This window comes from Suncus etruscus, chromosome 17, assembly GCF_024139225.1.
Source record: "Suncus etruscus isolate mSunEtr1 chromosome 17, mSunEtr1.pri.cur, whole genome shotgun sequence".
NCBI lineage: Eukaryota > Metazoa > Chordata > Mammalia > Eulipotyphla > Soricidae > Suncus > Suncus etruscus.
Genome location: NC_064864.1, coordinates 29,803,586 through 29,828,885, shown reverse-complemented (window position 1 = coordinate 29,828,885; position 25,300 = coordinate 29,803,586). Strand labels below are relative to the sequence as shown.

Here is a 25,300-nt window from a genome sequence, read left to right as displayed (position 1 = left end):
AATGGGCTGCTCTCAAATCTTTCCCTGCCCCTTCCCTTGGCCTCGGTTTACACACCACCTCATCAAGGCAAGAGGACAGACAGCCTCCTGCAGACTCTACTATTGGAACCTCTTCTCCTTTCCCTGAGCACAAATGGTGTCACTTGGAATGACTATTTTCAATTGGGTCCCTCTCCCTCATTACATTCCAGACAACTGTAGTCTTACCATTGACCCGGTGCCCAATAAAGCTCATAGTGTAGGGTTCCAGAGTAGAAGGACGAAACCACAGAACTGGAATAAAGTTTAAGACTTTAATCCATCTGCCAACAAGATTCCCCAGCCTGGCCAGCCAGGGCCATCCCCGAAGGAAATGAGCCCTGCCCAAGGTCATGATAAAGATTATATAGGGAAGGGATATAGGGAGGTTCCAGCTTTCTGATGATCCTTAAAAATAATTGGCTCTTGTCTAGGGGTACCTTCCTACTACTTCCTTGTCCTTCCCTGATAGGCTACCGGGTATAGCCAGGTAGATTGAGGCGGGGTCTATGGAAATAGGCTTGTAAAACCCCAGCATATGGCTCACACCATGTGGTTCTTACAAAATGATGTTTCTCCCTGCTCAGAACCTAAGAAGAAGCTTGCCATGTGGCTTTTACAAAATGGTGTCCATCCTTGTTCAGAATTCAGATCCCAACATTAGCACACTCACAAAAACAAAATAAATCTTTCTGGTCCTGGATTCTGGAAGTGCTTATAAGATAAATTCAAGGGGGCCGGGAAGGTGGCGCTAGAGGTAAGGTGCTAGCATAGGATGGACTGCGGTTCGATCCCCCAGCGTCCCATATGGTCCCCCCAAACCAGGGGCAATTTCTGAGCGCATAGTCAGGAGTAACCCCTGAGTGTCAAACGGGTGTGGCCCAAAAACAAAAAACAAAAAAAGATAAATTCTAGATCTCCTGAATCTAGAGATCTAACTACCTGCTACACTGGAAAAGTGCTGGACGAAACTTCTGAAGGCTGGAAACTGATCAAAGGGGACACTGAGGTGACCCAGATTAGCATTAGCAAGAAAACCACTGCCAAGAATGGAAGGACTGCAAGAAGAGCAGGGCACTGAAGCCCAAGGATTTTGTCTCTTGTCTCCCATCTTCTCCTGATGCCCAGAGGGAGGTTGGCCTGAAACAGTGGCTCCCTGTGCCAGAAAGCAAAGCAGGAATGGAGCGGGGAGGAGCTGGCACCACTCCAGACTTCTACCCCTCTCTGGGGCCAGTCAGTGGGGCAGGCTAGCTCCCAATTCATCTCAGAGTCCCCTTTTTCTGTGTTTTATTTCAGCCCACCCAGAATGATCAACTAGCTTAAATAGGTAGTAGTGCCAGCTTTCTACTCTCATATGATCTGTCCTCTTGAGCCAATGCAGGCCACTTGCTGCTCAGCCCAGCTAGGGTATCAGCAGTAGATCACACTTGCCCCCCTTCTGTCACAATGGCTGAGCCTTGGGGAGAGGAAAGGGGTGAGTGGTGCATCACAGTACTTTGGAGACCATAACCACAACTCTGCACTGACCAGCCATCTGCTCTTTACACCTCAATGTCAGGACCGGAGGTGGAAAAAGCTTTCCAGACCCCTTACCCATGGGATGGGCATATAAAGTGGATAGCCAGATGGTCCAGGAGACCTGGCATTAGCACAATCTAGGGGCTGCTAGGAGGGAGGGAAATGATGTTTGGGTTTTGAACTACACCCAGAGATTCTAAAGGGCTACTCCCAGCGATGCTCCTGAGACCTTGTGGTACAGAGGATTGGACCCAGGCCTTAGTGTCTCACTAGATCCACTATATGATGCGTTTTTTTGTTTGTTTGTTTGTTTGTTTTGTGGTTTTGGGGTCACACCCGGCAGTGCTCAGGGGTTATTCCTGGCTCCAGGCTCAGAAATTGCTCCTGGCAGGCACGGGGGACCATATGGGATGCCGGGATTCAAACCGATGACCTCCTGCATGAAAGGCAAACGCCTTACCTCCATGTTATCTCTCCGGCCCCTGTATGATGCTTTTTTGTTAGCTCAGACAAGAGCTAGAAAAGCTCAACAGCAGACCCTAGGCTGACACGTAGCCACACTTAGGTACAGTAGAATAGTCCTATGGGTGCTGTCCATCGAGCCAAAGATTGACTTTTGCTCATAGGCTTCTGAGCTCCCAATTGCTAACCCTTGTAGAAAGTCATGAAATCCCATACAGAAAATCTGGTGGAAAAAGCAAGAGGGGTGTGAAGAGACAGGGGTTAGGGTGCTTGTTTTGCATGTGGCTCCTGAGTTGGTCCCTGGCACCATATATGGTCCACCAAGCAGAGCCAGAAGCAAACCCTAAGTACATTCAGGTGTGGCCCAACATCCAAAAGAAGAAGAAAAACTAAAAGGCAAGAGAGAAAAAAGTCCTGAACACACAGAATTTTGGCAGCAACCAAAATATTGAGGCAGTGGTTTTCCTGGCCTGCAACTGGCAAAGCCGGCAACACTTTTGTGCTATTACTGGGTTAGTCCTACGGTTCCCCCTCTCCCAAAGATCATTTTCCTTGTGCAGTGACCAGCAAGGACTAATCTGGTTATCTAGAGACTCCTGGGAAACTCTTAGGAGTTGTTGCCAAGGGAATATCAAATATCTCTGTGCATATGTTCCTGCAGGCGCTGGCTGGCAGCTTGTCTGGGGCCTGCCTCAACTGAAAACTGCATGCCCTGTCCAGACAGGGCGTTGAGTAGCTAGAGAGATAGCAGGTAGGGCACTTGCCTTGCAAATGTCCAAGCTGGGTTCCATCCCCAGCACAACAGGTGGTCCCCTGATCCCATCAAGAGTGATCCCTGAATACAGAGCCAGGAGTAAGCCCTGAGTATGGCAGAGTGTGGCTCAAAAACAACAAATGACTATGGACCCCAGAAAGGCAGAGGAGCCCATAGAAACTAAGAACTTCCCAGCGATCCTTGGATCAGCTGTGTGGGCCTTGCTGTACTCAGGTCCAGAAGTATGGCGGCCTACATGCTGTAGAAGTGGAATTTTTGGTCTTCCTATGTCAGGCATGTCACCGTTTTGAATCATCACCCCAGAGCGTTTTTAAGAAACAAGATTCTCGGTCGTTGGAGTGATAGCACAGAAGATAGGGCCTTTGACTTGCACGTAGCTGACCCGGGACCAACCCAGGTTCAATCGTCAGCATCCCATATGATCCCCTGAGCCTGCCAGAAGTAACCCCTGAGCGCAGAACCAGAAGTAACCCCTGAGCACTGCCAAGTGTGGCCTAAATACAAACAAAAATAAACAAGCTTGTTGGACCAGAGCAATAATACACAAGGTAAGGCACTTGCTCTGAATGCAGCGGACCTGGATTCAGTCTCCAGTATTCTATATGATCCCCTGAGCCCTACCGAGAGTGATTTCTGAGTGCAGAGTCAAAAATAAGTCCCAACCACTTCCAGGTGTGCTTCTTCCACCCCAAAAGAAAAGAAACAAAAAGTCTTTCTTTAGAATCACTGATAGTTCCCAAGGAATACATGGAGCACTTTTTGGGAAGTCTAAAAGAGATACTATCTAAGGTCCATGCTTTTTTGTTTTGTTTTGTTTTGTTTTGTTTTGTTTGTTTTTTGGGTCACACCGGCAGTGCTCAGAGGTTACTCCTGGCTCTATGCTCAGAAATAGCCTCCAGCAGGCTTGGGGGACCTATAAGATGCTGGGATTCGAACCACTGTCCGTCCTTCTGCATGCAAGGCAGATGCCTTACCGCTGTGTTATCTCTCCAGATCCAGGTCAATGCTTTTATTTTGCATTTCTGACCTTTTGTAACACAGTGAAACAGCAGAACCTATTTTCCTTCTCAAAATGCTTGAGTGGGGATGCTTGTCTTGCATGTAATTCATCTTGGTTAGATTCCCCAACATTGCATTTAGTCCCTTAAACACTACCAGAAGTGACCTGTAGGCACAGAGCCAGGAGTAAGCCCTGAGTATTGCCAAGTGTGGCCCCCAAACAGAAATAAATAACACACAATAAAGCTTCAGCAGATCTTTACTTATTGAGAGAAAGACGAGGAGGGCCACACCAGAGGTTTTTAGTCATGTTCTGGCTCTTCTCAGAGTTCACTCCTGGTAATGTTCAGGAGACCATATGTTGTGTCAGGATCAAACTGGGGTCAGCTCTGTCAAAAGTAAGTGCCTCCTTGCATGCAGAAGGTCGGTGGTTCGAATCCCGGCATCCCATATGGTCCCCCGAGCCTGCCAGGAGCGATTTCTGAGCATAGAGCCAGGAGTAACCCTTGAGCACTGCCGGGTGTGACCCAAAAACCAAAAAAAAAAAAAAAAAAAAAAAAAGTAAGTGCCCTAACCACTATCTCTCTAGTCCTCCACTGAGACCTTAACCCTGTTCCTGAGATGTCCCCTACATACACAGTGAGGTGTGTATCTGAGAAAGGGAGGCCATGGGTTTTGTTGTTATTGTTGTTGTTGTTGTTTTTAATTTTATTTTATTGAAATAATTGTGATCTACAGAATCCTTCATAACTGAATTTTAATATTCAATAATACAAGGCCATTCCCACCACCAGTGTCAACCTCCCTCCACCAATGGACCCAGAGTGCATCCCATACCACCACCCTTTGCCCCCTGGCCTGCCAGTATTACAGGGTCATTTAAGTTTAGGTTGTTAAAGGGAGGCCATGTTTTGGTTCATGACCACTCCAAGCAATTGCTAACTGCTCAGAGAAAGTGGATCTGGAAGACAAATGAATCGGGATTCAACACAAAATCTAAAGCTGTGCTGAGTGAAGCACTGCCCTGAATCTAGAGACACCTCGGCGACCACCCCACAAGCTCTCTTGTATCTAAGCACTGCAGTGCAGCCCTGGAACCCTCTGAATGAAAACCTTGTTCTTCATTGATTATGTCTTTGGGTGTGACTACAGACATGTCCGCTTGGCAGGCAGAGTCCCAAAGCTGCGAACATTGCAAGCCCCTGTCCCATCACCCAGCTTCACTCCCATCTGCTGCCAGAATCTGGGACATGACAAGGAGCCATGTGTGTCTGACTCTCAGCATCCTCACTGCAGAATGAGGATACTAAAACCTTCTGTGTTCACCTGAAAGGATTTGGACCACAGCCAGGTATATGTGGGCACCCCTATTTTTAAATAAAGGGGATGTGAGGGAGCAATAGAGATCACTCAATGAGTCGAGCCAACTGGAGGCCCAGGTTTGCTCTCTTGCAACACACGGTTCCCTGAGCACCATCAGATGTGAATCAAAAGTTAAAATAAGGGCCCGGGGAGATAGCACAGTGGTGTTTGCCTTGCAAGCAACCGATCCAAGGACCAAAGGTGGTTGGTTTGAATCCCGGTGTCCCATATGGTCCCCCGTGCCTGCTAGGAGCTATTTCTTTTTCTTTTTCTTTTTTTTTAAATATGGAACGCTTCACAAATTTGCGTGTCATCTTTGCGCAGGGGCCATGCTAATCTTCTCTGTATCGTTCCAATTTTAGTATATGTGCTGCCGAAGCGAGCACAGGAGCTATTTCTGAGCAGACAGCCAGGAGTAACCCCTGAGCACCGCTGGGTGTGGCCCAAAAACCAAAAAAAAAAAAGTTAAAGTAAAGGAAAAATGTGAGGCAACCCCAATGAGTACCATAAATAAAAGATGTCTAGGGGGCTGGAGAGATAGCTTGGAGGTAAGGCGTTTGCCTTTCATGCAGGAGGTCATCGGTTCGAATCCCGGCGTCCCATATGGTCCCCTGTACCTGCCAGGAGCAATTTCTGAGCCTGGAGCCAGAAATAACCCCTGAGCACTGCCGTGTGTGACCCAAAAACCACAAAAAAAAAAAAAAAAAAAAGATGTATAAGTGGGGCCAGAGAGATGGCATGGAAGTAAGGCATTTGCCTTGCATGCAGAAGGAAAAAAAAAAAAAAAGATGTCTAAGCACCACAGCCAGGAAATAGAATCTCTGGTAAGAACATGCATGAAGAGATTCAGCACATCTTTACTTACTGAGAATGTGGGGATGGGATGGGGCAGCCCAGATCTTTGAGCAGTACAGAGACCCCTTGAGAACACCACAACCAAATATATTAGCACATCATTTTTTTTTTGCTTTTATTAATTATGACAACAAAGATGCAAAGAGAGAGGACAGGGTAAAGTTACAGTGGAAGCCCAATCACCCATAAGCAGAATTCTCGGTAGTCCCATCGATGATATCCCAGCCTTGATCTTTCAACCAAAGAAAATTAAGAAAAACAAAACTGAACCCATGTACAATACAATTAATTTGTCCCTCAAATCCCCAGTTGTATTACATACTATTTCTTAGCAGCACACAATATAATCCAAAGAGATTAGACTTATGTAACTCCTTAAACATTGAGGGCAAAGTACATTTATCTTGTTCCATGCACATGCTTACTAGTTTAAGTTAACCTCAAAAGTTTTAGTGGGTTGTTTTTCTTAAGGATTGGAGTCAAGGGAAAGTAGTAATAAATGGTGTTAGAGTGGCATTTGTTTGCATAGGCCCACCAAAATATAAGAGACATGGAAAGAAAAATTATGGTCTAAATACAAGGAGACCCTACCCCTGAAGTTTCCTGGCACAGGACTGACTCTAGGCTCCAGGCAAACTAGTTTGTCCAATTCAAGTCATCGTCTGTAGTGGCAATACACCTTCATTCCTCACATAGTCTCTGTTGTTGGTATCATGCTTCTGTATTAAAGGTCCTGGAGTCTGCATATCCCATATTGCAGTCAGGATGGTGCAGAGCATCCTCTCGTTTCATCTCACACTTAAGGGGCACTAGAGAGAACCATGTCCTGTAGAGCAGGTCATTGTTGTTGTCAAGTCTTCTCAGTGTAATCGGAAGTCTCTTTTTAGGAGGTCGATGTCAGACCCTTGGTAGTGTCTTTCCTGGTAGAGGACTGCTTCCAGCTGTTGCTATAAAAGACCTTGGATGTTTCGTAGATAGCTTGCCTGGTTCTGGCGTGAATGGAGGATGCCCATTCCTCTGAGGCCTGTGCCAGGTCATTCTATCAATGTTCAGGGTGTAAGGTACATTGTACTGAGATTTATTAGATAAGAACTTATCTGTAGGTATAGTGTTTTCCTATTTTAATGTGTCTATGCAAAGAAGGATCAATGCCATGAAGCGTTATTGGTGCATCTGGAGGCCATAGGAACAAGACCAGCAATTTCCATGACATAGTTCAATCATAGGCATCAAACTGAGGGACAGTTCCACCAACAATCCTTATTGAACAGCTTACAAAGAAAAGACAAGATGAAAGTGGATAGAAACATCATGGTAGAAGAATATAGAGAGAGTTACACCATTAAAGAAAATATACATGAAATATTCAAAAGATATATGTGTTTAATTTATGTCCTTCTAAATAGTTCTGGGATTGTTAGATCCACTGTATGTCTTTGGTCTGAGATTAAAACTGTGTATTATAGAACTTAAGAGGGGTAAATCGGGGGTAGTGATGGTTGGGAGGAGTATACGTTCGCGCGGGGGCACTAGCCCCCGCGCGGTTTGCATCATGTAGACTAGTATGAAATTGCCAGTGACAGCATGAGTATAACTGACAAACTATCTGCCACCCCACAGATCAAACACCACCCCCCAAGCCAATCTCACGAGCTCAAGCGCAACCCTAGGCCAATCTCCGCAGCTGGCCTGGGGGTGGGGAAAACCCAGGGTGCCCCATCAGGTCCTCCCAGAAACCCACCTGGAGATCCGGAGGAAAGGGGGAGAGGGGGGTCGGGTGACCCAAGTCCAGGCCCCCCTACCCTAGGCCGGGCCAAGAGGCCCCTGGCACATACGGAGGTCTGCCAGGAGCCAGCCCGTAGCACATCATTTTTTAACCACTATGCTGTGGGCCACTAGTGTGCCATGAGATATTGTCTGGTGTGCCATGGGAAAAATTCCAATTTCATTCGTAACGTGCGACTTCAGCTCACAAATAGACCAATCATTATAAAATACTTTATTATTTCATAGTAAAGTAATTATAAAATAATTATATTGTGTTTATTTGATTCTATTCAAGATAATTACTTTATATATAGTCAATATAGACAGAGTTAAATTTTTTTTAACATTTTCTCATGGTGGTGTGCCTCGTGATTTTTTTTTTCATGAAGAAAGTGTGCCTTTGCACAAAAGGGTTGAAAAACACTGCACTAGCACCACAGTTTAGCACACCTGATCATCACAACAATAAAAGAAAAAGGGGGAGAAAGAAAATGGCTATGTGTAGCAACAACTCCTCAAGTTATGTCTGCAAAAAAGGTCTAATTTCTTTGTCCATAGAAGAAGATGGAAAAGGAACTTAGATACTATAGACTTGTATTACAGTGCTCGGTGTAAGAATGTTTAAGAATTTTGGGGCTGGAGAGATAGCACGGTGGCGTTTGCCTTGCAAGCAGCTGACCCAGGACCTAAGGTGGTTGGTTCGAATCCCGGTGTCCCATATGGTCCCCCATGCCTGCCAGGAGCTATTTCTGAGCAGATAGCCAGGAGTAACCCCTGTGCAACACCGGGTCTGGCCCAAAAACAAACAAACAAACAAAAAAAAGAATTTCAAAGAATTTAAAATGTTTCCACAGAAAGGTTCTAATGTTTATGATTCAGAGAAATCTATGAAAAAGTTTTGTGACATGTATAAGATATGGAAAAGGCTGATTGTTTTGAGAATGATGTATACAGTTTAAACTTTGATGCTATTACAGCCAACTTTTTACTATGCTTATCCAAAATAACAGCCGATTTCATAAGTTCTGATCTGGGGTTCTCTCCCAAGTACCCGTCTCCATTTTTTGAACAAAAAAGGGGAAGTTGTTATATTATACTTTGTTTTACCCAAAACAAAGATCATCCCTCATTTCTTTGTATCTGTTTGTTTACAACTTGGTTTCATCCAAAACAAAGACTGTCTTACATTTAAACCTGGGCAGGACAGGCTCAGGATAGGGCTATCTGCCCTTACTTGTCCTTTCTCCCTGACCTGGGGGTGGTCTCTGTACTCAATAAAAACAGTTCTGGCAGGCAGCTTGCTATGGATACGAGATAGAAGATTGCCAGACTCTAAGCGTTTCATCCTCAGTCTGGTTTGGATTATTTCATGTGCGATCCTGATTCAGATTTGTTCACCTGGGGTTGGAGATATGATGTGTGGGGTGATTTTACACCAAAGCCCCAAATTCACAGGAGCAGTGGAACAGAAGCAGCTACATTCTGGCCTTGCCTGTGACCTCCACATGTGCATTCAAAAATGCAGGAATTAGGTCAGGAAAACCTGCACAGCTGGGCCGGAGAGATAGCATGGAGGTAAGGTGTTTGCCTTTTATGCAGAAGGACGGTGGTTCGAATCCCGGCATCCCATATTGTCCCCTGTGCCTGCCAGGGGCAATCTCTGAGCATAGAGCCAAGGAGTAACTCCTAAGCACTGCCAGGTGTAACCCAAAACAAACAAACAAACAAAAACCTGCACAGCTCTGTGTAGTGTTGAATTAAATAATTAACGATGGGGCTGGATGGAAGTGGATGCCATCCCAGGCCACGTGGCTCCGCAACCCCCATCCAGCCAGCCGGTCCCAGGCCCAGGTGAACGGCGGAATCAGACTCACTCACAGGCAGACATCAGGAAGCATCAACTTTATTCATGCCCTATTCACCACATGTGTGGCCAATATCATAACCAATTAAGCATACAGCCATTCTTTGCTAGCTCTGCCTCTTAACTCCTTTCAGCCATCTTCCCTTTGGGCTCCACGCTGGTCAAAGACCAGAACACAGAGACCCAAAAGCCAGAGAGCTCAGCAGGGCCAAGCCCTCTAATCCCCTCCCTCAAAGGCTTATCTATCTTATTTCAAGACCCCTCCCAGGAATGGGCGGGGTCTTGTAGGTAAGGTCACACCTAATATTCAGTTCCCAAGACCCCTCCCAGAAATGGGCGGGTCTCAGATAGGTACACCTACATCCAGGGTGGAGTCACAGTGTAGCATATGACCTTGACTTCCTTGTACATCCTTAAGTTTTTACCTGCTTTATACATCTCTAGACAAACACTAGCAACTTGACAAGACTTTATTCCCACTTTCATTTATTTCCTTATCATTGTGTTCTACTTATATCTATTTTCAATAAGGGCAACTCTGGTGGTGCTCAGGAGCCCCCCCAGGACTACACCTGGTGGTATTTGGGGGCCATGAAGTGCCAAAGATCAAATTCAGAGCCTTACACTTGTTAAGCATCATTTGTGCTCTCTCCTCTCCCTCACAAACACTCTATGAATGTAATATAATTGAGACGATGATGCAATGTTGGTTTTGCTCATAGCTATTTCAAAATAAATTTCCTGCAAAGAGCTCTCCTTTGCCTCTTCCCTAAATCTGGTTGATTTGCTCATAGAGAAGCAGGCATGTAACTCCATCATCACTTCATTAGGAAATGTTTTAGCAACACTATTTCACTGTAATTAGTTTCCTGGGCAATGCTTTGTGTTTTTATTTTATGTGTTGAAAACATTCCTGAATGCTTAGTCTGCATAAGACTTCAAAAGGATCTGGGCCAGAGCAATAGTATAACAGCACACCTGCTTTACACACAGCTTACCAGGGTTTAATCCTCAGTATCCCATATAGTGAGTGCTGAAACCCCACCTAAAGTGATTCCTGAGTGCAGAGCCAGGAGAAAGTCCTGAACATCCCTGGATATGACCCCCAAAACAAAGAAAAAGAGTCTCCAAAAAGGTTCCTGGTACAGAAAAGAATAAGAATTGTAGATTGAGGGCCGGAGAGATAGCATGGAAGTAGAGTACATTTGCCTAGTATGCAGAAGGACTGAGGTTCGAATCCCGGCATCCCATACAGTCCCCAAACATGCCAGGAGTGAATTCTGAGCGCAGAGCCAGGAGTGACCCCTGAGCACTGCCAGATGTGACCCAAAAGCAAAAACAAAAACAAAAACAAAAAAAATAATTGTAGATTGGGGCTGGAGAGGTGGCACAGGGTGTAAGGCATTTGACTTACACACGTTAGCCTAGGACAGACAGCGGTTCAATCCCCCAGCTTCCCATATGACCTCCCAAGCCAGGAGAGATTTCTGAGCGCATAGCCAGGAGTAACCCCTGAGCATCACCAGGTGTGGCCCCAAAACCAAAAAGAAAAAAGAATTGTAGATTATGGGGCTGGAGAGATAGCACAGCGGTAGGGCTTTTGCCTTGCATACAGCCAACCTGGAACAAACCTGGGTTCAATCCCCAGCATCCCATATGGTCCACTGAGTGGGCTAAAAACCAAAAAAAAAAAAAAAATTGCAGCTAGGATTGCCAACCCAGATTCAATTCCCAGCATCCAATATGATCCCCCAAGCACTGCCATGAGTGATCACTGAGCACAGAGTTAGGAGTAAAACCTGAGTGACTCCAAGAGAATCAAGAGTGAGGCAGAGCCTGACTAAGTTGGCCTCAGCACTGTCTGTCAGAAGCTGAGTGATTGCTCGCTCATCTGGTCTTCAGAGACTGTTAGGTATGTGTAGAATTAAATAATAAAGAGGCCCTTTGGATGGGCTTGGATGATGGTGGATGGAGATGGAGGGGCCTTTCTCTGCCGTCCCAGGCCACGTGGCTCCAAGCCCCTCCAGCCGGCAGGTCTACCGGTTCAGGGTGGCAGTGAAGAGAAAATCCTTTCACAGGCAGGCTTCAGGAAATCTCAGCTTTATTCATGCCCTAGCCAACATGTGTGGCCATAACAATTTATGCTGGATTGTACCTGCATTGTACCTTGTTCCTCAGCCATCTCCTCCTCTTGCTTCCTCCTCCATCCGGCACCCATGCAAAATCCCCTTTTGCCCCTAGGCCAAACCTTTTGTAACCTCCCCAAGACCCCTTACACAAAGAATGGGGGGGTGGGTTACAGGTATAAACCCCAAAATAAAGCTCAGAATCTGGTCCAGAATGATAAATGAGCCTCCTGTTTTGCATGATGGTCAACATCCTGAATCCTCCCAGGAATGATTCCTCCAGAGCACAGAGCCAGGAGTGAATCCTATGTACCAGCCAGGTGTGGTCCAAAAGCCAACAGGGTGGGAGGGGAAGAGGAAGAGAAGAGGGCCAATCAATCAATACATTCCTCAGAATCCTCTAAGAGCAAAACTGTCACCATTTCTCCTCTCATGATCACACATCAGTACCAAGAGCATCAGTATTCTCAGCTCTGTCTACTCATTCCTGGACCCTACTTCAGGACTGGATTTTGCAACTACAGCAGTGAGCATGGGAGTGATGGTAGCTAAAGAGTTTAAATCATCCCTCTATCACCCCCGACAACCCATCAATCCAGGATAGACCAGGACAAGAGAACTCCTGGATTTGTTCTGTACTTTACTATTGTGTGAGCAAACTGGCACCAAAACATTCTTTGCAAACAAAACAAGGAACCAGAGAGAAAGTCAAATTCCCCAGAAAACAGAGTTTGCAAAAGCAAAGATGAGAACATTCAGTGAGACAGTGGCACCCAGAGAATCAGAATGAGGCAGTGCATGACTGAGTTGGCCTCAGCGTTGTCTGTCAAAAGCTGAGTGATTGCTCACTCATCTGGTCTTCAGAGGCTGCTGTGAACCATTATGACACCAACAAATCTGACTGGAAGGGGGAAGAGAGAATTGATTTCCCATCTCCCATTGCTGCATTTACCTGCCTTCCCCAGGAGCCTCTTCCTCTGATTTTCTGAATGGTGCCCCCATACAATGTAGCCTGCACCATTTTCTGAATGGTGCCCCCATACAATGTATACCCCAAGGCCTTGGTGGTATATTTTTGGCACAGACAGCAGCACAGAGAGTGACATTTCTTACCTGCCATCTAGCAGCCATGGCTCTGTACACTGACACAGCAGGCCAGTAAGGAAGCATAAGTACCTGTGGGTCTGCAACTGCTGGCTACTCAATAGAGAGAAGCTATGGGATAGTAGGAAGAGTGAGACAGTGCAAGTCTGAGTGAGTTTGTGAATTTGTGTGTGTGTTTGTGTGTGTGTGTGTTATGCAATGCTGCAGGGTCAGGTAGCTGGATGGGTGGACACTAAGCAGATGTGGGGTCCACTATAGGACCAGGTCCATCTCTGTAGTCTCTTTCCAATAATACTCCAAACCTTACCTGAGCTCTGAGCATGTGATGGAGCTGGACAGTCCTACATAGGGCCACGGTAGAGTCTGTCTGACCATCACGACTGAGCAGATCCAGGGAGGTGCATGAACTGTGAGGTTCATGAGTGCTTTTGACTTTTAGCTACCATAAAACATGCTATCTCTCTGTAAGATCTGGAAGCCTGGCCCAACAAGCACTCAGGCTCTGTAGGCTCTGGTTCTCCTGGACAGACTTTGGAAAGCAGCAGGAAAGAACCTGTTATTACAGCAGGGGGAACAAAAGAGAAAAGAGGTGAGTGACTGTGAGGGAGCCATAGGAGCACATTTTCCAGATCCTTCCAAACCTAGAGGACAAGATTGGGCATCATGGAGCAGGGAGATAGGCAGTTTGTGGTTCACATTTTTTTTTTCCTGAAAATTATCTAGGAGACCATATGCAGTGTTAGGGATCAAACTTGCTGCTTGCAAGGCAAGCATTCTACCTGCTCCAGGTTCATATTCTTGCAGCTTTCTGGCTCCCAAATGTTGTTCACAGTAAGCACTACTGGGGCCAGAACAACAGCACACTGGTAGCGCATTTGCTTTGCATGCAGCCGACCTGGGATGGACCCAGATTTGATTCCTAGCATCATATATGGTCCCCTGAGCCTGCCAGGAGTGATTTCTGAGCACAGAGCCAGGAGTAGTCCCTGAACACTGCCAGGTGTGGCCCAAAAACAACAGCAACAACAACAACAACAGCAACAACAAACCACAGTAAGCACTGCTGAGGTTATAACATAAGTTACCAAGAATGGTGCTGGATTTTGAATAATTGTATCAAAACATCTTGCAGGGGCTGGAGACATAGCACAGCGGTAGGGATTTGGACCGTGGTTCGAATCTCAGCATCCCATATAGTACCCCATGCCTGCCAGGAGCGATTTCTGAGTGCAGAGCCAGGAGTAACCCCTGAGGGCCACCAGCTGTGACCCAAAGCCAATAAATAAATAAACAAACAAACAAACAAACAGAAGGCATCTTGCAGCTCCAGCCCTGGGAACTGACTGCCATGGAATAAGTTCCTTGCCCCTAGCAAAGGAGGTTAGACCCTCACATTCTCCCACCCCTGACTCCATCACTTTCAAGTGGGTGTCAACAGGTAAGGTAGAAATCTTCTTGCCCAGTGTTTGCAATCCTACAGTCTTTTTTCCCCCAGGCTTCATAGAGCAGAGCACACCATCCTGCAGACTCAGTGCTAGAGTACAGCAGAATTCTGACTAGAACCACAGAGCAGCTCTGGAGGAGGCTACAGATCTCTGCCTAGGCCTCAGCATAAATTTTTGTATCAATGAAGATGTTCTAGATTGTGTCAAAATCCTAAGGACCGGGGCTGGGGAGATAGCATGGAGGTAAGGCGTTTGCCTTTCATGCAGAAGGACGTTGGTTCGAATCCAGGCATTCCATATGGCCCCCTGTGCCTGCCAGGGGCAATTTCTGAGCATAGAGCCAGGAGGAAACCCTGAGTGCTGCCAGGTGTGACCAAAAAAATCCTCAGGACCAAAATAAGGACTTATTTCTTGTTCTTGACCTCTGTCTGGTTTCTGGGGCTCCTTCTAATGCTAAACTCTAGAACGAAGGAACATAATCTTCCTGGCCAAAAGCAGAAATGAAGGAAGTTACTTCTTTTTTTTGTTTGTTTGTTTTTGGGCCACACCGGTGACTCTCAGGGGTTACTCCTGGCTATGCGCTCAGAAATCGCTCCTGGCTTGGGGGACCATATGGGACGCTGGGGGATCAAACAGCGGTCCTTCCTAGGCTAGCATGGGCAAGGCAGACACCTTACTGCTGTGCCATTGTTCCAGCCCCAAGGGATTTACTTATTTACTCCTAAATTAAAATCAGTTATTATGTGCTTGCCCTGTGCCCTGTATAGTGAGAGGAAATGAGTCAGTGAGAAACCAACAGAGACTCACAGAAAAGTGGACAGAGTCGGTGATTTTCTGACGAATAGCAAGGGACCAAAACTAGAGCATTTAGAGTTTTTTGCATGAAGAAAGTGTGATATTTGAAAGCTGAGGTGTGAAAACTGGAGTAACTTCACAAAGTACCAAAAGGCCATAGGGTACTTGAATCTGTTCTTCTATAACTGGAAAAACATCTTCTATAACCAATGCATGACAACTCCTTCTCAAATCAAATTTCTCTGTTTTGTTTATTGCAAATATATAAAACTGCTGAAGTATGAAAGAAATAGTATATATTTATCTAATTGATTGACGTACTAATATTTAAAAGCCATGTATTTGGGACTGAGCGATGAGTCAACAGATTGAAAATGTATTTTGCATTGCAGGAGGCCTGTGGTTGACCCATGGCACTGTCTGATCCTTTGAGCTCTGCAGGAGCAATCCCTAGTTGTAGAGCCAGAAGTAACTAAAAAATAAAATAAAACAGGGCCAGAGAGATAGCATGGAGGTAAGGCATTTGCCTTGCATGCAGAAGGTCATTGGTTCGAATCCCGGCATCCCATATGGTCCTCTGAGCCTGCCAGAAGCAATTTCTGAGCGTGAGGCCAGGAGTAACCCCTGAGCACTGCCGGGTGTGACTCAAAAAAACAAAAACCAAAAAATAGAATAAAATAAAAATAAAAGTAATAAAACAAAACAAAATAAAAATCACATATTTCATAAAGTGATCACTCTATTTTGTTTCTTTTAACCATTTCACATTTTGTAAAGTGATGTTCGTGTCTTGATTACCCCTAGAGTATCCTGTTGAGTCATCTAACAGGTTTCTTAAAAACCTCCTTCTTGAAATCCATAAAACCAAATCTTGAAAATTTCAATTCCCTACTTACCATCAAAGAGATCTCAAGCTTTCAAATGTCACACTTACTGTAGGTGGAAATGGGGACCCACCAGACACAGTTGACGTGGGAGACTGGTATTTTACCACAGGAATGTGCAAACACTGTCTACTTAGGGGTGGGAAAAGCAAGGCCCCCTGAGCCTTATGACACAGTTGCAAGATAAGGTTAAAGACAAAGAACCTAGTGTTTAAAAATAAGAGGTGTGGGGGTCGGAGAGATAGCATGGAGGTAGAGCCTTTGCCTTGCATGCAGAAGAACGGTGGTTTGAATCCAGGCATCCCAGATGGTCCCCTGAGCCTGCCTGGAGCGATTTCTGAGCATAGAGCCAGGAGTAACACCTGAGCGCTGCTGGGTGTGACCAAAAAATAAAAAAGAGAAAGAGAGAGAGGTGTGAAAAAGAAATAAGGGATGAAATTCAATCATGAATAAGAACATTGTAAATTGTGGTATCTCAATAAAATAATTTAAATTCAAATAAAATAGGGGCAGGAGTAATAGTGTATCTGAACCAGGGTCAATATCTGGCATCCCATACAGTATCCTAAGCACTGCCAAGAGTGATTCCTGAGCACAGAGCTAGGAATAATCCCTGAGCACCACTGGGCATGACCTAAAATACCCAAACAAACAAACAAACAAACAAATAAATAAAAGAAGAAGAACTGAAGATATGACTCCATGGGCTGAGTGTATGTTTTGTATGTTGAAGACATGGGTGTGGGGCCGGCGAGGTGGCGCTAGAGGTAAGGTGTGTCTGCTTTGCAAGCGCTAGCCAAGGAAAGATCTCAACCGCGGTTCGATCCCCCGGCGTCCCATATGGTCCCCCCAAGCCAGGGACAATTTCTGAGCGCTTATCCAGGAGTAACCCCTGAGCATCAAATGGGTGTGGCCTGAAAAACAAAAAAAAAAAAAAGAAGAAGAAGAAGACCTGGGTATATGGTCCCCTTTGTCATCAGGTATAACTGTTGAGCACATAGCTGTGATTGTATCCAAGCACTGCCTGATATGACCTAAACCAAAAACTAAATTATAATTAATAAATATTTAAACATCTGAGAGGCCAGAGGATAGAAAGATGCTACAGCATGCATATGGCCGACCCAGGTTTCATCTATATGGTTACAAGAGTAAAGAGTAACTCCTAAAAATCATGCTCGATGTAACTCAAATAAGAAACACACAAACAAACAAACAAATGAGAGGTTAGAGCAACATTACAGCTTCCCTTGCGTATGGCAGAACTAAGTTCAGTTCACAACACTCCATATGAGCCCCACCAGGGATGATTCCTGAGTGCAGAGCCAGGAATAATCTTTGAGCACTGCTTGGTGTGGCCCCCAAACTAAAAAATATATAAATTTAATTTAAATTATGAGGAGGGGGTATCCAGATATGTCAAAGGATAGGAGCATAAGTTTTTTTTTTTTTTTTGGTTTTTGAGTCACACCTGGCAGTGCTTAGGTGCTACTCCTGGCTCTACAATCAGAAATCACTTCTGGCAGACACTGGGGACTATATGGGATGCCGGGATTCGAACCACCATCCTTCTGCATGCGCCTCCATGCTAGCTCTCCAACCCCAAGGAGCATAATTTTATGAGGTGGAGGTCTGGATTTGACTTTCAGCACTGCCTGGAATGATTCTCAAGCACAAAATAAGGAGTAGCCTCTGAGCACCAGAGTTATAGCAAAGAGTTTTTTTTTGTTTGTTTGTTTGTTTTTGGTTTTTGGGCCACACCCTCTGACGCTCAGGGGTTACTCCTGGCTATGCGCTCAGAAGTTGCTCCTGGCTTCTTGGGGGACCATATGGGACGCCGGGGGAATCGAACCGCGGTCCGTCCTAGGCTAGCGCAGGCAAGGCAGGCACCTTACCTCCAGCGCCACCGCCCGGCCCCGAGTTTTTGTTTTTTTTTAATAAGAATGTATGTCATTGGGACCAGAGAGATAGCATGGAGGTAAGGCATTTACCTTGCATGCAGAAGGATGGTGGTTCGAATCCTGGCATCCCATTGGTCCCCCTAACCTGCCAGGAGCTATTTCTGAGCATAGAGCCAGGAGTAACCCCTGAGTGCTGCAGGGGTGGCCCAAAGACCAAAAAAAAAGAATATATGTCATGGTGGGGCTGGAGAGATAGCATGAAGGTAAGTCATTTGCCCTGTATGCAGGACGGTGGTTTGAATCCCGGCATCCTATATGGTCCCCCGAGCCTGCCATGAGCAATTTCTGAGCAAAGAGCCAGGAGTAACTGCTGAGTGCTGCAGGGGTGGTCCAAAACAAACAAGAAAAAGAATATATATTAGGGGTCAGAGTGGTAGCACAGTGGTAGGGGGTTTGCCTTGCAAACCAGAACAGCCCCAGATTTGATCTCCAGCATCCCATATGGTCCCCCAATCCTGCCAGGAGTGACTTCTGAGTGCAGAATCAGGAGTGACCCCTAAGTGCCACCAGGTGAGGCCTCCCCTAAAAAAACATAAGAATACATGTGTCCTTTGTTATTCCTGAAACAAATGTATTATGACCAATTGTGTCAACTATGTGATATATTTCCTTTAAATAAATTTAAATAATTAAAAAAAAAAAAAGAATACGTGTCAATCTGTAAAGTCAGTTAAATGAAGCTCAAGCCATCTTCTTTTCTTTTCTTTTTTTTTTTTTTTCTGGTAAATTTGCTAAATCACCTTACTCTTTAAATGTTATATAATTCCAGTCAAGCTACTTTAAATTTGAGGGTAATTTTTTGTTTGTTTGGTTTTTTGGGTCACACCCGTTTGATGCTCAGGGATTACTCCTGGCTAAGCGATCAGAAATCGCCCCTGGCTTGGGGGGACCATCTGGGACGCCAGGGGATCGAACCGCAGTCCTTCCTCGGCTAGACTTGTGAGGCAGACACCTTACCTCTAGTGCCACCTCGCCGGCCCCAATTTGAGGATAATTTAAGGAGTTCATTTCAAATGAGACTAAATAGGGGGCCGGAGTGATAACATAGCAGTAGAATGCTTGCCTTGCATGCGGCTGACCCAGGACAGACCTGGGCTCAATCCCTAGCATCCCATATGGTCCCCTGAGCCAGGAGCCTAGAGCGATTTCTGAGTGCATAGCCAAGAATATCCTGAGCATCACTGGGTGTGGCCCAAAACAAACAAACAAACCCCCAAAACAAATGAGACTAAATAAAACAATTAGGTACAATTCTTTTTTTTTTTTTTTTTTTTACTCCTAGCTCTGCGCTCAGATGCAATTTTTTTTTTTTTTTGGTTTTTAGGTCACACCCAGCGGTGCTCAGAGGTTACTCCTGGCTGTCTGCTCAGAAATAGCTCCTGGCAGGCACGGGGGACCATATGGGACACAGGGATTCGAACCAACCACCTTTGGTCCTGGATCAGCTGCTTGCAAGGCAAACACCGCTGTGCTATCTCTCCGGGCCCTTTGTCTTGTTTTGTTTTGTCTTTGTTTTTGTTTTTGTTTTTAGATCACATCCGGCAATGTTCAGAGGCCACTCCTGGCTCTATGCCAGAAATCACTCCTGGCAGGCTTAGAGGACCATATGGGATTATGGGATTCGAACCACTGTCCTTCTGTATGCAAGGCAAACTCCATGCTATCTCTCCAGCCCCTCAGATGCAATTCTTAAACATCTACCTCTATTCTGAGAAAAAATGTTCATGTCAAGCATAGTGATGATGAAATTATGAGATCCTTATTATGGTCATCATCAATTATTCGTGTGCAGCAGCAGTTACAAACCCTCTATTTCATTTTCAAGCACCCCTATAAGATGCTATTATGCCTCTATTTCACAGGGAAACAATTTGGGTAAATATTTGGGGGGATGGCACAAATTTCTTCATGAAGGAATTTTTTTTGGTTTTTGAGTCACACCTGGTGGTGCTCAGGGGTTACTCCTGGCTCTGCACTCAGAAATCGCTCCTGGCAGCTCGGGGGACCATATGGGATGCTGGGATTCGAACCACTGTCCTTCTGCATGCCAGGCAAAAGCCCTACCTCCATGCTATCTCTCTGGCCCCTTCATAAAGAAATTTATCTTTAAGGTTCAGGGTCTATGCAGGAGTACTGCGTGTGGAACACTTCTGTCAGCGCAAGGGGACTGTATGTAGTGCCATTGTTTTAAGCTAGGTTGACCAGGTGCAAGGCAGGCACCCAACTCACTGTACTTACTATCTCTGAACCAAATCTGGATACTTTTTACAGGACTTGAAACCTAGTCTCTAAACTATAAATGTCCATGATCCCAATTTTAAGTCCTAAACTTCCATATGTTGACAAAGCATACAAAGTATAACACAATCTGTTTTTTTCTATTCTTTTATGGGAATACTCTGTTCTACTTATCCTAACGCACCTTCCTCTAATTTTGGTTAATTCTGGGCCAAGTAGAGGAAGCCACACTCAGCTTCAGCCTGGGAAGACTGAGAAAGAGAAGCTGACAAAGGGTGTATCAGACTTGCTAGAGAAGCTATAGACATCTGTGAACCTGTGGAGGACATGCCTGACTCTGGCTACTTTGAGCCCAAACTCAGAGAACAGCCTCTTGTGTCAATTTTCATACAGAGAATAACTTATTTAAAAGAACCCTCATAACCCAGTCATAGTATAGAGAGTAGGGCATTTGCTCTGCACTAGGTTGACCTGGGTTCAAAACCTGGCATCCCATGTAGTCTCCCAAGCATTTGCAGAAGTAATTTCTTTTTTTTTTGTTTTGTTTTGTTTTGTTTTTGTTTTTTTTTGGGTCACACCCGGCAGTGCTCAGGGGTTACTCCTGGCTGTCTGCTCAGAAATAGCTCCTGGCAGGCACGGGGGACCATATGGGACACCGGAATTCGAACCAACCACCTTAGGTCCTGGCTAGGCTGCTTGCAAGGTAAACGCCGCTGTGCTATCTCTCCGGGCCCATTGCAGAAGTAATTTCTTTTTTTTTTTTTTTTTTTTTTGGTTTTTGGGCCACACCCGGTGATGCTCAGGGGTTACTCCTGGCTATGCGCTAAGAAGTCGCTCCTGGCTTGGGGGACCATATGGGACGCCGGGGGATCGAACCGCGGTCCGTCCGAAGCTAGCACAGGCAAGGCAGGCACCTTACCTCTAGCGCCACCGCCTGGCCCCAGAAGTAATTTCTGAACACAGAGCCAGGAGTAACCCCTGAGCACCACCGGATCTGAGCAAAAAAAGAATCTTCAGGGTATCTAGATTGAAATCATAAGGCAACCATAAGGAAATAAGGAAACTATACAGAACTATAATTAGAAGAAGATTTTTTTTTTTTGGTTTTTGGGCCACACCCTGTGACGCTCAGGGGTTACTCCTGGCTATGCGCTCAGAAGTTGCTCCTGGCAACATATGGGGACCATATGGGACGCCGGGGGATCGAATCGCGGTCCGTCCTAGGCTAGCGCAGGCAAGGCAGGCACCTTACCTCCAGCGCCACCGCCCGGCCCCAGAAGAAGATTTTTAAAGAAAATGAAAAACCCCAAAGAATATGGAATAAGTCCAAGAGGAACATTATACAAATTATGTGTCCCCCAAGAAACAGGAAGAAATTAAAAAGTAGTTTTCTTTTTTTTTTTTTTTTTTTTTTTTTTTTTTTGTGGTTTTTGGGTCACACCCGGCAGTGCTCAGGGGTTACTTCTGGCTCCATGCTCAGAAATTGCTCCTGGCAGGCACGGGGGACCATATGGGACGCTGGGATTCGAACCGATGACCTCTTGCATGAAAGGCAAACGCCTTACCTCCATGCTATCTCTCCAGCCCCTAAAAAGTAGTTTTCAAAAAAATTATTGAAAATGTCAGGGGGCTGGAGAGATAGCACAGAGGTAAAGCGTTTGCCTTTCATGCAAAAGGTCATTGGTTCAAATCCTGGCATCCCATATGGTCCCCCTGAGCCTGCCAGAAGCAATTTCTGAGCAGAGAGCCAGGAGTAACCCCTGAGTGCTGACAGGTGTGACCCAAAAACAAAAACAAAAACAAAAATGTCCCAGATTTGAGGATTGAGTTATGAACTCAGATTTAAGCTCAAAGGGTTTCAGTTAAATAGGAAATGGAGAGATAGCACAATAGGTAGGGCATTTGCCTAGCACATCACCCATCCAGATTCAATCCTCAGCATCCCAATATAGTCCCTCAAGCCTGCCAGGCATAACTTTTTGTTGTTGTTGTTGTTGTTGTTTTTGTTTTTGTTTTTGGGCCACACCCGGTAGTGCTCAGGGGTTACCCTGGCTGTCTGCTCAGAAATAGCTCCTGGCAGGCACGGAGGACCATGTGGGACACTGGGATTCGAACCAACCACCTTTGGTCCTGGATCGGCTGCTTGCAAGGCAAACACCGCTGTGCTATCTCTCCGGGCCCCAGGCATAACTTTTAAGCACAGAGCCAGGAGTAATCCCTGAGAGCCACTGGGTTCTAGTGTGACCCAAAAGGCAAAAGAAAAAAAATCCAAATAAAAAGTCTCCAAGACACATGATATTAAAATGACAAAACTCTCAGGGCCAGAGTGATAGCACAGGGTAGGGCATTTGCCTTGCACATGGCCAATCCCGGACAGATTCCGGTTCAATTCACGGCATCCCGTATGGTTCCCCCAAACTTGCCGGGGTGATTTCTGAGCACAGAACCAGGAGTAACCCTAAGAGTTGTCAGGTGTGATCCAAAAACTCTCCCCAAAAATAAATAAATAAAAATGACAAAAGTCAAAGATATAATCCTGAGTGCAGCAAGGTAACAAAGGGGTGAGCATAAAATAGATTCTTTTTTTTTGGGGGGGGAGTCACACCCGGCAGTGCTCAGGGGTTACTCCTGGCTGTCTGCTCAGAAATAGCTCCTGGCAGGCACGGGGGGACCATATGGGACACCGGGATTCGAACCAACCACCTTTGGTCCTGGATCGGCTGCTTGCAAGGCAAACACCGCTGTGCTATCTCTCCGGGCCCATAAAATAGATTCTTCATAAGATTCACAATAGGGCCGGAAAGATAGCATGGAGGTAAGGTGTTTGCCTTGCATGCAGAAGGACAGTGGTTCGAATTCTGGCATCCCATATGGTTCCCTGAGCCTGCCAGAAGCGATTTTTGAGCACAGAGCCAGGAGTAACCCTGAGCGCTGCCGGATGTGACCCAAAAAACAAAAAGCAAAAAAACAAAAAAAAAAAGGAGCCGGAGAGATAGCATGAAGGTAAGGCATTTGCCTTGCATGCAAAAGGTCGGTGGTTTGAATCCTAGCATCCCATATGGTCCCCTGAGTCTCCCAGGAGCGATTTTTGAGCCTGAGTAACCCCTGAGTGCTGCTGGGTGTGACCCAAAAACCAAAAACCAAAATATTAATAATAATAATAATATAATAAAAAGACAAACTTCAGGGGTCTGAGTCATAGCACATCAGTAAGGTGTTTGCCTTGCACACGGCTGACCCAGGACAGACCTCGGTTCGATCCCAGGCATCCCATATGGTCCCCCAAGCCAGGAGCAATTTCTGAGTACATAGCCAGGAGTAACCCCTGAGCATCACCAGGTATGGCCCAAAAAGCAAAAACCAAAAAAAAAAAAAAAGACAAACTTCACACTCATAATTTCTACAAAGTGATGGCAATCAATTCCTTCATCTCAGTATTTTTTTGAGGGAGAGGTTATGCTCAGTGGTGCTCAGGGCTTACTTCTGGCTCTACTCTCAGAAATCATTCCTGACAGACTCGGGGACCATATGGGATGCCAGGATTCGAACCACCATCTGTCCTGGATTGGCCCTGTGCAAGGCAAATGCCCTACTGCTGTGCTCAGGAGCTCAGGGTCCTCTGGGCCCTCAGTATTATTTAAGAGGCCTGAACTCACTAATCAAAAGGCAAGAGTTGTGGTTGGTTTGAATCCCAGTGTCCCTTATGGTCCCTCGTGCCTGCCAGGAGCTATTTCTGAGCAGACAGCCAGGAGTAACCCCTGAGCACCGCCGGGTATGGCCCAAAAACCAAATAAAAAGGCAAGAGTTACTAGATGGATCAGAAAACTGAACACAATTTTCTGCTGCCTACAAAAGACATACCTGAACAGTAAACACAGAAACTGCCAACATAGGATTAAAGTAAAAGACTGAAAAACAATCTTACGGTCAATTGGTGGCCAAACTATGGGATGGACCCAGGTTTGATCCCCAGCACCTCATATGGACCCTAAGGACTGCCAGGAGTGATCTCTGAGTGCAGAGCCAGGAGTAAGGCCTGAGCCCTGCTGGATGTGGCTCAAAAATAATGATAATAAAAAATAATAATGCTTTTGGTAACTGAAATATAAATCTTTTTTTTTTTTTTTTTTTGGTTTTAGGTCACACCCGGCGGTGCTCAGGGGTTACTCCTGGCTGTCTGCTCAGAAATAGCTCCTGGCAGGCACGGGGGACCATATGGGACACTGGGATTCGAACCAACCACCTTTGGTCCTGGATCAGCTGCTTGCAAGGTAAACTCCGCTGTGCTATCTCTCCGGGCCCATGAAATGTAAATCTTTTTTTTTTTTTTTTTTTTTTGGTTTTTGGGCCACACCCGGTATCGCTCAGGGGTTACTCCTGGCTATGCACTCAGAGGTCGCTCCTGGCTTGGGGGACCATATGGGACGCCGGGGGATCGAACCGCGGTCCGTCTCCTAGGCTAGCGCAGGTAAGGCAGGCACCTTACCTCCAGCGCCACCGCCCGGCCCCGAAATGTAAATCTTATAAAAATGTTTAGTTGTTTGGGCCGGAGAGATAACACAGTGGTAGGGCATTTGCCTTGCACGAAGCTGATCCAGGACAGATGATAGTTCAAATCCCGACATTCCATATGGTCCCCAGAGCGTGCCAGGGGCAACTTCTGAGCGCAGAGCAAGGTGTGACCTGAAAACCAAAAAGAAAAAGCAGTTTAGTTTTTTGAGGCAAGACTCAGTAGTGCTCAGGGTTTGCTCCTATCTTTGTGCTTAGGGATCACTTTGATCATATGAAGTTTCATGTGCTAGAAAGTGTCTTCTTTTCTTTGTATCAAGTTCTACCCTATTGACTGTATAAATGTAGCCTGTGGGGCTGGAGAGATAGCATGAAGATAAAGCATTTGCCTTGTATGCAGAAGGTTGGTGGTTCAAATCCTGGCATCCCACATGGTCCTCTGAGCCTAGCAGGAGCGTCTTCTGAGCATAGAGCCAGTAGTAACCCCTGAGCGTGGCCAGGTGTGACCCAAAAACCAAAAAAAAAAAAAATGTAGCCTGTGATGGGGTGTAGAAGACAGAAAAAAGCTTAGGTAGTGACCTAGGGGCTGTGCTCAAGGCTTTTTACTGGCTCTGTGCT

At 45.8% G+C, this 25,300-nt stretch overlaps 1 protein-coding gene and 1 non-coding gene across 2 annotated transcripts in view; both read right to left on the bottom strand.

Annotated features, from left to right (window-relative positions):
* The window catches only part of OPN4 (opsin 4), a 55,652-nt gene that overhangs the window by 14,592 nt on the left and 15,760 nt on the right, over window positions 1-25,300 (bottom strand). The gene's annotated exons all lie outside the window — the stretch shown is intronic.
* LOC125995290 (U6 spliceosomal RNA) lies at window positions 5,414-5,520 on the bottom strand. The gene has a single exon (XR_007490836.1). It is a non-coding gene; the product is annotated as a U6 spliceosomal RNA (small nuclear RNA).